This window comes from Xenopus laevis, chromosome 8S, assembly GCF_017654675.1.
Source record: "Xenopus laevis strain J_2021 chromosome 8S, Xenopus_laevis_v10.1, whole genome shotgun sequence".
NCBI lineage: Eukaryota > Metazoa > Chordata > Amphibia > Anura > Pipidae > Xenopus > Xenopus laevis.
In genome coordinates, this window is record NC_054386.1 from 32,765,014 (window position 1) to 32,782,665 (window position 17,652).

The following is a 17,652-nucleotide window of genomic DNA, read 5'->3' on the forward strand; positions in this document are numbered from 1 at the left end:
GCCAAAAGCGAAGTATCCAGGGATCAGGCAAAGGCGTAGTCAATTACAGGCAGTGGTCGGTTTCAGGAAGCAGAGAAGCGAAGTACCAAGGGGTAAGGCAAAAGCGTCGTCAAGTTCAAGCAGTGGTCGGTCCGGGCAGCGAAGGTACAAGGTTGAATTAACAGGCCAAGGGTCGAATAAACAGGAAAGCAGGCAAACGGGGCTTGAGCAGGAACTGTGGAAACAGAAGCCAGCTTGGGCAATGTGAGGAGGAAGAGGAAGGTATTTAAGGGGACAGGAACCAATCAGGAGCAGGCTGAGGAAGACAGGCGCCCAAATTAGATGTCATAGCTCCTAAGTGTTTTGGTGGGAGCATCCATTTTGGCATGCACCGGTGTTTATGCGCCGGCGCCTAAGTTGACGCGCTCCAGCGTTTATGCGCTGGTGCACTGCCGGTGTTACAGTACCCCCCCTTCAGGAGACCCCTCCGGGGGCTCCCAGGGCTTGTCGGGAAACCTCCTATGGAAGGTCCTCAATAATCGGGGGGCATGGGTATTGGCAGCACTCACCCACGATCTCTCCTCAGGACCAAAGCCTCTCCAGTGGACCAGGTACTGGACTCCTCCTCTGGACCTACGAGAGTCAATAATATCCTGTACCTCAAATTCCTGATGGCCATTCAGGAAAACAGGAGGAGGAGGTGATTCCAGAGAAGAAAATGCGTTCTGGACAACAGGTTTGAGCAATGAAACATGGAAAGAGCTGGAAATGTTCATGTTGGGAGGAAGGTCCAACCTCACAGACACCGGATTAATGATTTCCTTGACTTTAAAAGGACCGATGAAGCGAGGACCCAGCTTAGGACAGGACTGCTTGAGCTTGATATTCCTAGAAGAGAGCCAGACAGAGTCCCCTACCTTGAACCAGGGAGCAGGGCGACGATGTTTATCGGCAGCCACCTTCTGGCGTGAAGAAGCCTTGGCAAGGGCGGAATGAGCATCAGTCCAGATCTTCTGAAAGTTCCGAAACAAGGAGTCAGCTGCAGGAACGTCCACTTTGACAGCAGTTGGAGGAAGAGCTGAGGGAGAGAGACCATAGACACAGAAAAAGGGAGAGCAGTTCAAAGAGCTATGTTTGAGATTATTATGTGCAAACTCAGCCCAAGGAAGAAGATCAGACCAGTTATCCTGATTTTGTGAGATGAAACATCGGAGAAACTGCTCCAAAGATTGGTTCGTCCTTTCAGTCTGCCCATTACTCTGAGGATGGTAAGCCGTGGAAAAGTTCAGATGAATGTTCAGAAGTTTACAAAAAGCCCTCCAGAATCTTGAAACAAACTGAACGCCACGATCAGAGACAATGGAGGAAGGAATGCCATGCAGACGAAAAACCTCTTTGATGAAAAGCTGAGCGAGAGTGGAAGCTGTGGGCAACTTCTTGAGGGGAACAAAGTGCGCCATCTTCGAGAATCTATCCACGACGACCCAAATGGTAGTCATCCCCGAAGACTTGGGTAAATCCACCACAAAGTCCATTGCAATGTCCACCCAGGGTTGAGAGGGAGTGGGTAAAGGTTGAAGAAGGCCACAAGGAAGGGAACGAGGAGTCTTCTGTTGAGCACAGGTGACACAGGAAGACACAAACAAAGAGACATCTCGTTTCAAGGAGGGCCACCAAAAGTACCTGGATAACAAATCGATGGTCTTGTTGACACCAGGATGCCCAGCCAACTTGGAGGAATGAGCCCAGGACAGGACTTGAGGGACAGAGGAGGCAGGCACAAAGGTCTTCCCAGGAGGACATTCTGGAGGAGAGACAGAAACAGGAGCCACAATGAATTCAGGAGGGATAATTGGAGTAGGAGAGAGAACAGGGGCTTCATCTGACGAAAATGATCTGGACAGGGCATCAGCCTTGGAGTTTTTTGAACCAGGGCGAAAAGAAATTATGAAATTAAATCTGGAGAAAAAGAGAGCCCAACGTGCTTGGCGGGGATTCAGTCTCTTGGCAGAAGAGATGTATTCAAGATTTTTATGATCCGTAAGAATGGTGATAGGTTCAGCCGAACCCTCCAGTAAATGACGCCATTCCTCTAGGGCCAATTTAACTGCCAAAAGTTCTCTGTTGCCCACGTCATAGTTTCTCTCAGCAGAGGAAAATTTCCGTGAAAAGAAGGCACAGGGATGTAACGGGCCATGAAAGTCAGACCGTTGTGAGAGGATGGCCCCAACTCCGGAATCAGAAGCATCCACCTCCAAAACAAAAGGACTAGAAACATCTGGATGAATCAAAACAGGAGCAGAAGAAAAGGCTTGTTTCAGGTCATCAAAAGCTCTCTGTGCTTCAGGGGTCCAGACAAACCTTGTACCCTTCCTAGTAAGGGTGGTGATGGGAAGGACGATGCCGGAAAAATTTCTAATGAACTTCCTATAGAAGTTGGCGAAGCCCAGGAACCGTTGGACTGCTTTCAGATTAGAAGGATGGACCCATTTGTGGACCGCAGAGACTTTTGCTGGATCCATCTCAAAACCAGAGGCAGAAATGATGTAACCAAGAAAGGAAATCTTAGGCTGATGAAATTCGCATTTGTCAATCTTGGCAAACAAATTATTCTCTCTGAGGCGCTGAAGGACCTGTCTCAGATGAGAAACATGAAGAGATTCACAAGGGGAGAAAATCAAAATGTCATCTAGATAGATGACAACAAAGGAGTAGAGGAGGTCTCGGAAAATATCGTTCATCAAGTCTTGAAAGACAGTGGGGGCGTTGCAGAGGCCGAAAGGCATGACCAGGTACTCATAATGGCCGTCACGTGTGTTGAAGGCTGTCTTCCACTCATCTCCTTGCCTTATACGGATAAGATTGTAGGCTCCCCAGAGGTCTAACTTAGAAAAAATTTTGGCGCCCTTGAGCTTATCAAAAAGTTCAGGAATGAGAGGGAGAGGATATCTGTTTTTGATAGTTATCTTGTTAAGACCACGATAATCAATGCATGGCCGAAGACCCCCATCCTTCTTCTGAACGAAGAAAAATCCGGCACCAGCAGGTGAATTAGACTTCCTGATGAATCCCCTAGATAAATTGTCCTGGATGTAGTCCTTCATAGCCTGAGTTTCAGGTATGGATAAAGGGTAAGTTCTTCCCCTAGGAGGGACAGTTCCAGGGATCAGGTCAATGGGACAGTCATAGGGTCTATGGGGGGGAAGGACTTCAGCGATTTTCTTCTCGAAGACATCAGAAAAGTCTCTATAACAGGCAGGAAGAGACTCGAGGGTGGATAAGGAACAAACGGAGACTGGAGAAGAAGAAGAAGAAGAGAGCAAACAACTGGAAGAACAGCAGGAATTCCAAGCAGACAGTTCTCCAGCAGACCAGTCAATAGCAGGGTTATGCAGTTGGAGCCAGGGCAACCCTAGGATGACCGGAGTGGAAGGGCAGGAGATGGCCAAAAACGAAATCTTCTCTTTATGGAAAGAACCAACTTGCAAGTGCAGAGGGGAAGTGGAGTGAGTAATCAGTCCAGGAGAGACGGGATGTCCATCAATTGCTTGAGCCGCCAGAGGCACTTGAAGAGGAACAAGGGGCAAGGAAGAGGCTCGGGCAAAAGAGAGGTCAACGAAGTTCCCAGCAGCACCGGAGTCGATGAAAGCCTGGCAAGGAATGGTTTTGGAGGAGTGCTTAATAAGACAGGGAACCAATAGGCGAGAGTAGTTTTTTGGTGGAGAAGAAGCGGCAGTGCCCAGGACGGTCTCCACCGGCCGACCTAGGCTTTGGAGTTTCCCTGCGGCCGAGGTTGAGGCTTGTTAGGACAAGTTTTGACAAAATGACCCTTCAGGCCACAGTAAAGGCACAGACCTGCCGTACGACGACGAGACCTCTCCTCGGGGGTAAGTCTAGTAGCCCCCAGCTGCATGGGTTCCTCCGGCACAGGAAGAGAATTAGCTGGAGAAGGAATGTTGGAGTCGAGGAGCAGTCTGTGAGCACATGATTTGGCCGAAAGCCTCTCCTTCAGTCGAACATCAATTCGGATGACCAAAGAGACCAGGTCTTCAAATTGTGGAGGCAGATCTCGGGCAGCCAACTCGTCTTTTAGGGACTCATTGAGACCGTTCCAAAAAGCTGCCACAAGGGCCTCGTTATTCCAGGATACCTCCGCGGCAATGGTACGGAAATCGATGGCGTACTCGGCTGCGGAGAGTGACCCCTGGGAGATCTTTAAGAGACGAGTCGAGGCATTCTCCTTCCTGCCAGGAGCATCAAAAATCTCACGGAAAGTGGATAGGAAGGCCGTGGAGTTGTGAACCAGAGGATCGTCCCGTTCCCAGAGAGGGGAAGCCCAGGCCAGGGCCTTTCCATAAAGCAAAGTCAAGACATAGGCCACTTTGGACTTCTCATTAGGAAACTGTGAAAGCTCGAAGTGGATCTTGCACTGATTCAAAAAACCTCGACAGGTCTCGGGGTCCCCGGAGTAACGAAGGGGTGCAGAAATCTTGGGTCTCCAGCAAAAACTCTCCCCACTGGGTAAATGAGCCGAGACCAGAACTGGAGCAGGCGGTGCCACAGAAATAGGAGGCAATGGGGTCTGGGAGGCCTGCAGGACATCTAGGCGACTGGACAGATGTTGAATACTCTAAGCGAGATGCAACTGCTGGGTCTCAGAATCCTCAAGACGCTTCATGAGAGCCTCCAAAACAGTCTCCAGAGAGGAAGGTCGACCAGCGGCTTGGGAGGGATCCATTTTAAATGGCCCAAGCTAACTGTAACGAACTGTTACCTGGGATCCCGGAGGAGGACAGCTGGTCCTAGGCAGACAGATGGCAACTGGAATTCCTCTACGGCTCCGGTCTTCACCGACGCCCTTTTGGGGCCCCGGACTTTCTGCGGCGGAGTCAGCAAAGGAGCCAAGCGTGTTAGCCAAAAGCGAAGTATCCAGGGATCAGGCAAAGGCGTAGTCAATTACAGGCAGTGGTCGGTTTCAGGAAGCAGAGAAGCGAAGTACCAAGGGGTAAGGCAAAAGCGTCGTCAAGTTCAAGCAGTGGTCGGTCCGGGCAGCGAAGGTACAAGGTTGAATTAACAGGCCAAGGGTCGAATAAACAGGAAAGCAGGCAAACGGGGCTTGAGCAGGAACTGTGGAAACAGAAGCCAGCTTGGGCAATGTGAGGAGGAAGAGGAAGGTATTTAAGGGGACAGGAACCAATCAGGAGCAGGCTGAGGAAGACAGACAGATCAGGGACCAATAGGAAGACAGGCGCCCAAATTAGATGTCATAGCTCCTAAGTGTTTTGGTGGGAGCATCCATTTTGGCATGCACCGGTGTTTATGCGCCGGCGCCTAAGTTGACGCGCTCCAGCGTTTATGCGCTGGCGCACTGCCGGTGTTACACTTATCTATGACAACTTGGGAGCGTCTCCTGAGACGGTCTAGTGAACAGTCTAGGGGTGCATTAAAGTCTCCCATGGCTATTACCTCTGCGTGTGGATAGTTTGCTATAAATTCAATGAGTTGTATCAAGCAGGTATCTTGGTACGGGGGTGGAATGTAAATACAGGCTAGAATTACCTCTTGGGACTGGATGTAACCATGTACGAATATGTACCTGCCTTTGGGGTCAGTTTTGACAGTTATTGCCCTGAATGGTGTGTTGCGGGAGATAAGAAACGCAACTCCTGATGAGTGGGTGGAATATTCCGCATGGTAGTACCAGCCCACCCAAGGTTTCTTCAGGGCTAGTGTCCTACTACCAATTAGGTGCGTTTCTTGTAGCATAGTTATGTTTGCCCCAGCTTTCTTAACAAAATCCATAACTAGTCTGCGTTTTATACTGTCATTAAGCCCTCTGACATTCCAGCTAAGTAATTGCGTCATTGATCCTTTCTAAAAAATAAATGGCATTGGTACACTTGAGCATCCTTTTTGTTGTCATCCCTGGTTGCAGCTGTTGGACAAATACATCACATTTGAACCTTTTTTGTGAATCATTAACCCCTCTCGACTTATGAACATAAAGCCGTTCCCCCTCCCCACCTGACCAGATCCCCAACTCCTGGCAGATTTGTACCCCATAACTTTCAATTCCAGTTAACATACGCATGTGCGTGGGGGGTGATCGTGTGGCACGTGGCCGGCCTTCGCTCTAGGGCAGAACTTCGCACTGGCCACCTTTATGGACAGTACCACAGTTCCGAAGAGAAAAAAAGGGGAAGTGAGATAAAATAAAACAAACTGAAAAAAAGGGAAACAAAAATGAAAAGAAGTCACTCCGTCCCCCCGATCCCATACAATCAGAGGGAGTCATTCACTGGGCACTTAGAATGAACACAGAAAGTCATAACACAACAGGAATAGCCGCTGCAGGTTGAGGCCCTTACAACGACAGTCAGAGAGACAAGCGGCAAGTAACATTAAGCAATAACATGGTAGACTCATACGACCTGGTTGAAGTGTCGCCTCTGCCCCTAACAGCCCGGGGGATAGGACGACATATTCTCAGCTTAAGGGCCAGCCGGATTCTCAGGCAACGCACTTTTCTTGTTATCAATCCAGTCGCTGAGGTCTTGCGGGGAGGTGAAGAAATGCGAGCTGTTATCCGCGATCACTCTCAACCGGGCAGGATACAGCATGGCATATTGGTAACCGAGTTCCCGGAGGCGACGCTTGGATTCGATAAATCTGGCACGCTGTCGCTGCACCTCAGCCGAGAAGTCACCGAAGATGGAGATCTTGGTGGCGTTGTATGTCAGCGCGTCCGACTTCCTGGCATGAGACAGCGCTGAGTCACGATCTCTGGCGTTGAGCAATCTTGCGATGACTGGTCATGGGGCCGCACCTGGGATAGGGGCCTTGGATGGAATCCGGTGTGCACGCTCGACTGCAAAGGTAGTTGAGAAGGCCTCCCTGCCAAATTTGTCCACCAGCCAGGACTCGATAAAATTCTCGGGGGAGCCTCCTTCAGCTTTCTCTGGGAACCCGATGAACCGGAGATTGTTGCGACGGAGCCTGTTTTCCAGGTCGTCGGATTTACTTGCACAGGCATGAATCGCCTTATCCATTTGCTGCATGCGCTCCGGCATTGGGTTACACAGGTCCTCCACCGAGCTTACTCTGCGTTCCAGCGTGGCCGTGCGCTCTCGCAGCTTTTGGAAGTCCAACTTAATTATGGAAAGTTCAACTTTTATCTCGTCAGTCTTCGTGCATATGAGGGATGTGCAGGCTTCATTGGAGGATCTTATTTCGGTAAGTAAGTCTGCAAGTGTGGGCTCAATTAGCTGAGGATCGTCGTTGTCGTTTGGGTCAGGCCCATCGCCGCCATCTTGGCCTTGACGCGCATCGCGGCCAAACCTTTCCAGTTTAGCTGCAGCTTCAGAAGCTCGCTTCTGTGCCCGATTTTGCCCCATCAAGGATCTGTGTGGTAAGGGCTCCCAGTTCTGGTCGGTGTAAGCCGTTTTTGCTGGGTGATGTCGCTGATATTTACAGGATGCTTGGGATCGGGAACCAGAGCAACTCCTTAACACGTCTCCCTACATGAAGCACCAGACCACGCCCCCACGGACTGGCCTTTTACCCTCTGCACCCCAAGTTCACATGGATCTTTATGATATAATTGTGTTTGCCTACTCCTGTCTGGCAGCAGGTGAGGGAGTGTCACATTATACTGTCTTAAAAGGATCCCTTGTTAGCGTTATGGTGCACTAGAGCTTGTGTATATGTATTGCAAGAGTTCAGGGCTGTGTGTGCAACACCCACCACTATGGCTACATCAATGTCCCAGCATTGCCACATTAAGAGATAGAGGATGATGAGCTGAACTTTGTGCACCTTATGCTGTAGGCTATGGGTAGGGAACGTTACAGTAGAACAGTGAATGGAAGGGGCTGCATTCTAGAATAGGGACATGGAAGAAGCATGAAGAACAATGTCCAACTGTGGTGCTGATGCTGAGTTTATTGTCCCCTTCTTTTGTAGTGGATGGGACCTTATTCCATTCATCTCAGTTTGTGTATCCACAGCCCAAGATCCCTGATAAAATGGAATTTGATGAGTTAAAGGCAAATAGTAGCCTCCACCTGCCATGTCATAGATGCCATTGATGGAGGGTAACTGTCATATAAATGGCATTAGTGAACCCAGGGGAGGCAGTGTTGGGTGCCACAGAGGCTGCCATGTTCTTTGATCTGTGGTGATGTTTGTATAGTTGCACTTACCATTTATTTTCAACCAAAATGTGATTTCTATTTCATACTGTGTTTATTTTGCTTGCCCTTTAATTTCCCTGTAAACTATTCTTTATTCTGCCTTAGAGCCATGAACAGCAGGGCCATAAAGCTTGTGGGCGTCAAGCTGCTCCCTGGATATTATGACCCTTTCTCAGGCCAGACGTTTACCAAGGGGGAATTTGGCTGTTTCCTGGAAAGAGGTAAAATCATGTTTCCAGATCTGGAAAGAGGTAAAACCATGCCCCTCAGACCCAGGGTATTTGAGAACACTGCCCCCTCTTGACTTGGGCTGGTGCTTTAGTTTCTTTATGTGGTTGGGGAACAGAACATTGGATGACACAATTATAGTGTGAATTGTAAAGCACGGTGGTTTTAAATAGACACCAAGGGGGTCAGCAAAAAACGTTTAAAAATACTACACTATATGAAATTTATTTCTGTTATTCTCCCTCCCCAAATTTATTTGGAGGAATACAGCGACTTTACATTTGGAACCACTTTTACAAGTGTCCCAGGCCAGCAAATCCCTGTACATTTATGACACACTGGACTAGTTAATAGTGCTCATGGAAAAATTGCTTTGGGTAAAGGCAGGCAAATTAGTTGTTTTTATGACGCAATAGAGTGCTGGTAATTTCATACTGTTCATCCACTGAACAGATTGCTGATTTTGCTACACATTCTCTCTCTCTTCCAGAGTGCTCTTGATATTTAGTTCTACTCCAACAATTGTGAGCTCTATACTGCCTTTTAACTTACTTTTCTGCTCTTATCATTTATCTGTGTTACCAGCGATACGCCTTTTTTGTGATGGAGTATGAGGGCAAAACCAACCTTCTTCAAATGATAACGGAGAAGAAGAAACTGGACATGGAGACTGTCATGTAAGTAAAATACAAACTAAAACTGAGGAGGATGGTTTACAGACATATCAAACAGGTGTCCGTTACATAAGGCGGAAAGGTACATCACCCATATCTACTTTGGGTCCTGAGAGTAGCAAGCAAATCCAATTGAATTATTAAATGGATAATAGTATAAGAGCCAATATGGAGAGAAAGATTCAATGCAGTCTGCAAAGGACAGTGGAGCTTATTTACTAGTTCTGGACAAGTTTTCTCCAGTTTAGATTGTGGCTGCTGTGGGTTAGAGAACTGAGCAGAACTTGTCAAGTTCTAAGGCCCTGAGCTTCTAGTACACAGGGGCTCAAACAGCCCCCACCAGGCCAATATATAGTTAATGTCTATGCCAGTCTGCATAGCTATAAAGAGCGACAAAAACAGCAATGCAGAGAACACTTATGCCCATTGTATGGCCACACCCCTAATCACCATGTCCATTTTATAAAACTTGTCAGGTTAGGATAGTTTCAGGTCATGTTTTTAGGGTCATGTTTTTAGGGTCATGTTTTATGTGTTTTAAGAGTTTTTCTGGCATCAGTGCATGAGATCAAAGAGAAACCTTACTCACCTGGATGTCAGACATTTACACCATAGGGTTCCCTATACCTGGTGCTATGCTATGTATTTCACAGGACCCCCCAAGTCACAAGGACCCTATATAGTTCCACAAATGTTGTGCCCCTCTGTATTATCATCCCCCACCTCATATGTTAGAAATGAGCTTCTACTGAAGGTTTTGGCTTGGTAAATTTGTTTTTCACAAAATATGCATGTAATGCTTTCTTCAGGTTAACAAAAACATTTGTCATCAGATGGCGTCTGTTACAATTTTGTCTAGAGTTAAAAGCTGGTCACACATACCCAGATTTCATCTGGTGGTTTGGCCTATTTTGCCCAAACTGCACGGCCACCTGGGTATATGTATCGCCTTGGGGGGGGGTTTAATTAATGGACCATTAACCAACCCCACTGACTGTAGTAAAGGTAAATATGATGGTTAATTCACATGTTTATGTTTTTCTACAGCTTCTATGCAGCAGAACTGGTAGTGGGCATCCAGTTCCTTCACTCAAGGGGGATTGTACATCGGTAAGTAACACTGCTCTCTCTCAGCTCTGATTTCTGGGAACAAATAACAAAAGTGATAGTTTTCTTTTGAAGATCGGAGATTATGGAATAAATATTCAGCCTCCCCAGTTTAAGACAGAACAGCCTATAGATTTTAATAAGGTGACAGTAAAGGTATGATGAATTTGCACCCCAGAGTATTGCTTCCCCCCTGCACTGTTTAATATAGTGATATCTCTGTGCCACTTTATCCACATCCCCTATGGCTCCATAAACCAATATATAATGCACATTGATCACTCCTCATTGTGGAGGGGTTATAATGCATAAAGCAGAGGGAAAGCAGTAAGGTAGATAGGAGTTAATATGACATTAGGGGGGGCAGATTTATCCAGTTAAACATCCCCATTTAATTATTGCATCTTGTTTATGGGTGGCAGTTTTCGTCTGGTTTTAATCAGCTGTTCAATTAAGAGAGTTCTTTATATAATATTCCCTTGCTCCTTGTCTTTATTGCTGCCTTTCATATTCCTGGCCTTTTTTCCCTTCCTTCTCACTTAACCCTTTACATTCCCTACATTAGGTAACTATATTTTTAATCACTCTCTTCCAGCGATTTAAAGGCACGTAATATATTGGTAAACAGAGATGGCCACATCAAAATAGTGGACTTCGGACTGGTGGCAGAGGAGATTTTCGAGGGAAAGAAGATGGAGGAAGTAGTTGGAACCAGAACACACATGGCTCCAGAGGTGAGAAATTTAGTTCTGATATAGTTGCCAACAGGAATAGTGAGATGTGCCCTGGGCTACAGATCCACCTCTTACAGCCACCAAAGCAATTTACAGCCACAGGGGTGCAGTGATGTAACTACTCGCTGGTGGGCCCTGGTACAGGATGGGCACCTGGGTCCCCTTGTTGAGCTCTTCCCCTATGAATTGCGTGCCGGAGTGCATCTGTCATGCTTTCTGTAAAATCTCCCACTGCCCAGCTGCCTGCGATAACTGTTATTGTGGCTCTGGTAGGTCCATAGGGGGTGCACCCCCCACACTCCTGGTAGTTACACCACTGCAGGGGTGTATGCAGTCATTTAATTTGTATTACTTTTTAACAGTAAGTAAAATGCCCTACAGTGATAACATAAAGTCTACTGTTCACGTCCTCATGGATCTTAAGATGATGTGGTGAAAAAAGGCTTAATTGGAGGATGATGTAGGAACATGTTAGAAGGAAGAGTGACAATTCAATAAATGATTTCTTCTTGCTTTTCTAGCTCTTTTTGAATCAGCCGTATGACGCAGGAGTTGACTGGTGGACGTTTGGGATCGTTGTGTGCATGATGGCTTCTGGAAATCCACCGTTCGAACACCCAAACATGGCCTATTTAGCACATTTAGTGACCAACACAAGTCCCTGCTATCCAAGTGGACTCAGCATAGAAATAAGAAGACTCCTGAATGAGGTGGGTACAACTACAGATACAGTGATGTTTAATAGAAGTGCTGTCCAACTTCTGTGGTACACAGAAGGACCACAATTCTTCTGGCCTACATGGCTATTTTTAAACCACACTCACTTTAAACCACACCCATGTTACCACAAGCCCATGTCCACATTAATGGTGGTAGCACACCAAAAAAAAATGTATGGTGCTCACTTCAAGGATATCACTCATATGTGAACAAAGTTGTCATATTAAGACATACTCTTAAAACCAAATGCCTCCTCCTTCCCTGTGGATAACACAGCACCCCCAGCCAGAGTATGACACACATAGAGAGCATAGGGCAGTCAGAGTATGGCACACACAGGCATAGTATGGCACACACAGGGAGCATAGGGCAGGCAGAGCATGGCACACATAGGGAGCATAGGGCAGGCAGAGTATGACACCCACAGGTAGCATAGGGAAGGCAGAGTATGGCACACACAGGGAACATAGGAAAGGCAGAGTATGGCACACACAGGCATAGTATGGCACACACAGACATGGTATGGTACACACAGAGAGCATAGGGCAGACAGAGCATGGCACACACAGGGAGCATATGGAAGGCAGAGCATGGCACACACAGGGAGCATAGGGAAGGCAGAGTATGGCATACACAGGGAGCATAGGGCAGACAGAGCATGGCACACACAGGGAGCATAGGGAAGGCAGAGCATGGCACACACAGGGAGAGTAGGGAAGGAAGAATAGAGCAGGAGACAGGAAAACCAATCAGGACCACTCTAACATGTACTATATACAGTGACACAGTGCTGGTTCCCCTTCAGCAGTTTTTACAGGTGAACAATGAGGACAATATCAGTCTGGTCTCAGGTGTCCAACAGTACAGGGCTTTAGGGGTGTGAAAAATAGAGGTGTTAGAAGTGTGAACAATGCAAGTGGATTAAATGTGTGAACAATACAGAGGATTACAGTCTGAATTTGATCTTTAAACAATGCAGGGGAGAGATGTCAATCTGTAGTGATACCTTTTAAATCTTACACATGGTAAGCAGACACATCAGGCAGACTTTCATGTGGGGGGGCAGACAAGTTGGACAGCCAGAAACGGAACTAGAGGGGGGCGGGCCCTAGCGCAGGACGCGCAGCCGGGCCCCCCGCCCCCCTCCGTAAACCCAGATCTGGCCGGGATATGAGTGGCGCGCGGACTGCCGGGGGGCCCTGAGGGGGTGCGGGCCCTGGCCCGCTCGCACCCCCTGCTCCCCCGGTAGTTCCACCCCTGTGGACAGCCCTGTTTTATAGTAAAGAGCCAAAAAGTTCTTAGATAAAGGCCAGTCAGAGCGGGAATTGGAGTGAATGTTTATTTGCCATCTTGGATATTGATGGCACTACAAGGTCACTGTACAGCTGTAGCTTTACTACTAGCCAAATGCTGCACTGCAAAAGATCTTGAACCCAGAGGTTTATATTTATGAATATTGTTTTATATATATATATATATATATATATATATATATATATATATATATATATATATATATATTGCGTAAGGTACCCACAATTCTCTCCTGCACCCTGAAAACTTAAGCATAACCATTCACACCCACAGTTTCTCACCTAGCCTTACCTTTGACATTGCTACATTTTCTTTTTTTGGATGGGGGGGGGAGGGCTGTAATGTTGACTGTGTCTCAGCTCATCTGTGGGAGTCATAGTTGATAAATAATGCTGCTATAATCACCATGTCAACTTAACCACTCTATTCCCTGTGTGCTACCAGTGAACCCACACACAGTGGTGTCAAAAAGAAAACTGGAAATGTAGAATCTATGATGCTGGCAGGATTCGGTGCTTTTATGTCCGTGCTTTAGACTTTAGGTTAGCCAGGATGTAAAGCGTTAAACGGAACTGCTCCTAAATATTTTAAGCAATATCACACAGAATAGAACATAGGAGAGGAGTGCAATTAACCTCTTGTGCGCCTTTTAATTAGGTCTTTGTCATGTACTGCCATGTGTGTCGTCTCATATCTGTAATATACAACTATTACTTTGGACTTTAGCTGTTAGAGAAGGATCCAGCCATGCGTCTGGGCACAAGAGGAGACATCAGGCTTCACCCCTTCTTTAGGACCATCAATTGGGAGGACCTGGAGAACCTGAAGGTGCCATCCCCTCTAAAGCCACAAGGAGTAAGTACAAGACTGCAGCTACTGTTTCGATAGATCCCAAACTGTCAGCGCCATTATTTTCTGTCAATTAATGTGACTGTTAAATAATGATCCTCTTTATACAGATGATATAAAATAGTTTTAAAGGTTGTCAGTGTCTTAAATTGATGGTCACCAGTGGGGGCCACAAAGTATGCACGTTGTAAATCTATTACACACAAGTGTAACAGATTAATGTATATTTTTTATTTTCTCATTTCTGCAGTTTTCACCACAGGATTTAAGTCCACACAAAATTGGAGTGCTCACCTCAGACACTTTTCCTTTCGGATCAGGTGCTTCTAGCAGTATTCGATCACGCCTGCCACGGATCCAAACTGATTATAGAAATCCAATATACTGCAGCACACTGTAATTTGTGTAAATATAAAGATGTGCTTTATTGGCTCAAATACAAGCAGACATGTGGCAACGTTTCGGGCCTCGCAGGACCCTTTCTCAAGCCTGAGAAAGGGTCCTGCGAGGCCCGAAACGTTGCCACATGTCTGCTTGTATTTGAGCCAATAAAGCACATCTTTATATTTACACAAATTACAGTGTGCTGCAGTATATTGGATTTCACCACAGGATTTAAGGACATTTTATGACAGGCCAGTGCCATTCCTGAGGGACCCCAGGTGCAACGTATTAACTGATCACCATATGGTTCTACAGGAGTTTTCATATGTCAACTCCAGCTGGTGAGCATAAACCTCTGGCCCTGACATCGGCCCTACCCCAGCCTTTAACATCAACCCTGCCCAGCCTTGACAATCCTTTCCCAAAACATCGGGCCCTTCTGCCTCCGGCCCCAAAACATCGGCCCCCTGCCTCTGGCCTCCAGCCCCACTCCATTGGGCCCCTTGCCTCTAGCCCCTCTTCATTGGGCTTCAGACTCCATCAGTGCCCCACTCCATCTAGGCCCAGCGCCTCAGGCACCAGAAAATCGGTCCTCCAGCCCCACTATTTTGGGCCCCCTGCCTCCAGCCCCACTCCATCAGGGCTCCCTGCCTCTTGCCCCACAATATCACAGCTTCCTGCCTCTGGCCCCACATCATTAGGGCCTCTTCCTCTGGCCCCAAAAAATCGGGGCCTCCAGCCCAACTCTATTTGGGCATCTGACCCCACTCTATTGGGCCCCCTGCCTCTGACCCCAGATCATCGAGCTTCCAGCCCCACTCTATCGGGCCCCCTGCCTCTGGTCCCACTCCATCAGGGACTCCTGCCTCTGGTCCCACAACATCAGGGACCCCTGCCTCCATCCCCACATCAACGCCCCCCTGCCTCTGGCCCCAAGACCTCGGGGACCCTGCCTCCGGCCCCACATCAATGGGCCCCTGACTCTGGCCCCAGAACATTGGACTTTCAGCCCCACTCCATTGGGATCCCTGCCTCCAGCCCCTCTCCATGGGGCTTTCGACTCCATCAGGGCCCCAATCCATCAAGGTCCTCTGCCTCCGGCCCCAGAACATCGGGCCTCCAGCCCCACTCAATCGGGCTCCCTGCCTCTGGCCCCACTCCATCGGACCCCCTTGCCTCTGGCCCCACTCCATCGGGCCCCCTGCCTCAAGCCCCACTCCATCGGGCCCCCTTGTTTCTGGCCCCATTAAATCGGGGGCCCCCTTGCCTCCAGCCCCGAAATATCGGGCCCTTCTGCTACTGGCCCCACAACATCAGGCCCCTGCCTCCAGGCCTCAGAACATCGGGCCTTCAGCCCCACTCCATCGGGCCCCTTGCCTCCAGCCCACTCCATTGGGCCCTTTGCCTGCAGCCCGTCTCCATCGGGCCTCAGACTCCATCAGGGCCCCACTCCATCTAGGCCCTGCACCTCCGGCCCCAGAAAATTGGGCCTCCAGCCCCTCTATCGGGCTTACCTGCCTCTGGCCCCACTCCATCGGGGCCCCTGCCTCCGGCCCAAAACATCGGCCCCCTGCCTCTGGTCCCACATAATCGGGCCCCTGCCTCTGGCCTCAGAACATCTGGCCTCCAGCCCCACTCCATCGGGCCCCTTGCATCCAGCCCCACTCCATTGGGCCCCTTGCCTCCAGCCCCTCTCCATCGGGCCTCAGACTCCATCAGGGCCCCACTCCATCTAGGCCCTGCACCTCCGGCCCCAGAAAACTATATCGGGCCCCCCTGCCTCTGCCCCACTCCATCGGGCCCCCTTGCCTCTGGCCCCACTCCATCGGGGGCCCCCTGCTTCTGGGCCCCTACCTCTGGCCCCAGAACACAGGGCCTCCAGTCCCACTCCATTGGGACCCCTGCCTCCAGCCTCTCTCCATCATCTGGCTTCTGACACCATCAGGGCCTTCTAGGCCCTCTGCCTCTGGCCCCAGAACATCGGGCCCTCTGCCTCTAGCCCAACTCCACCGAGGCCCCCTGCCTCCAGCCCCACTCTACCGGAGCCCCCCAGCCCTGCATATACTACTGTCCCCCTGATTCTGACCTACACCATTATCTTCCAGAATATACCACCACCCATCTCTGGCACACATCATAGTTTCTTCCTTTCAGCCTAAATCATTGTCTCCCTGCTTCCCAACTACACTACTGACCTTCCACCTTCACATCCCATGACATCGGTGTATTGATCCTGGGTGCAAATCCGATCGCCATTTAGGGGTCAGGAATGAATTTTTCCCTCTAGTGAAGCAAATTCACCCAAGCTTTTCAGAGGTTTTTGCCTTCCTCAGGATCAAAGACCCAGCTTCCAGCTTCCAAGGAGGGGAGCATAACAGACTTTTTCGGGGGCCAGATGCAAATGAAGACGGAGAATACTGCTCGCAGTAGGGTCTGAAATTGGCTTGCGGATTTCAACAGGGTGATTTCGGGCCCATCTGGCCCTAACCTTAGGCTGGCATTGGCATCAGGGATCTCTTTGGGAGCCGAGGATGGTAGGGTACCCCAATTATGGACTCAACAATTTTTATTATCAATAAAGTTCCACACATTAACCCTAAAGATGTTGTATGTGTCATTATTTCAGGGGGGAGCTAGAAGTCTCCTTGATATTCAGAGAAGGTTACTGACTGTGTGTGTCACTATTTTTCACAACTGACAATTTGCACAGAAAATATCAATAATTTGAAGACCAAAAATCAGATCTCAGTCTCTGGTTACGACCTGCATTTTTTGGGAAAAAAGGTTCTTAAATGCAATGGAATAGTTATTACTATAACCTTGTTCAGGTATGGGACCTATTAACTGAAATGCTTGGGATTTTTCTGTAATTTTGTAATCACCATACCTTTAACCTAATATAAACATTAGGGTTTAAACTTAAATTTTAGTTTGTTATGGTATGTACTATTCGTAGCAACTTTGCAATTGTTCTTCATTATTTTACAGTTTTTGAAATTATTTGTCTCCTTCTTCTGACTCCTATCAGCTTTCAAATAACCCCAGCAGCCAAAATACTAATGCTCTGCGAGGCTTGAATTTTATTGTTTTTCTTACATTTATGACTTAACTTCCTATTGAGTACCTCATCTATTCATATTCTAATTTCTCATTAAAGCAACTGCCTGGTTGCTAAGGGAAATAAACCCCTAGCAACTAGATAGCTGCTGAAAAGTCAATCCAGGGATCTGTTGAACAGAAAGCAAAATAACAAGATAACACAAAAAATAAAGTCAATTTCAATTTGCATCAAAATGTTACTGTCTACTTCATGCTAAAAGTTAATTTAAAGGTGAACAGCCCATTTAACCCAGAAATTCGGTTTAAACAGGAAATTCAGCTCTTCTAGTGCAGGTGCTATTTGCACTAGCTATTTGGCCCCTGGACCCCTTCTGGCGAAGGAAAGGCAATCGCTGAGGGGTGGGGTGTATC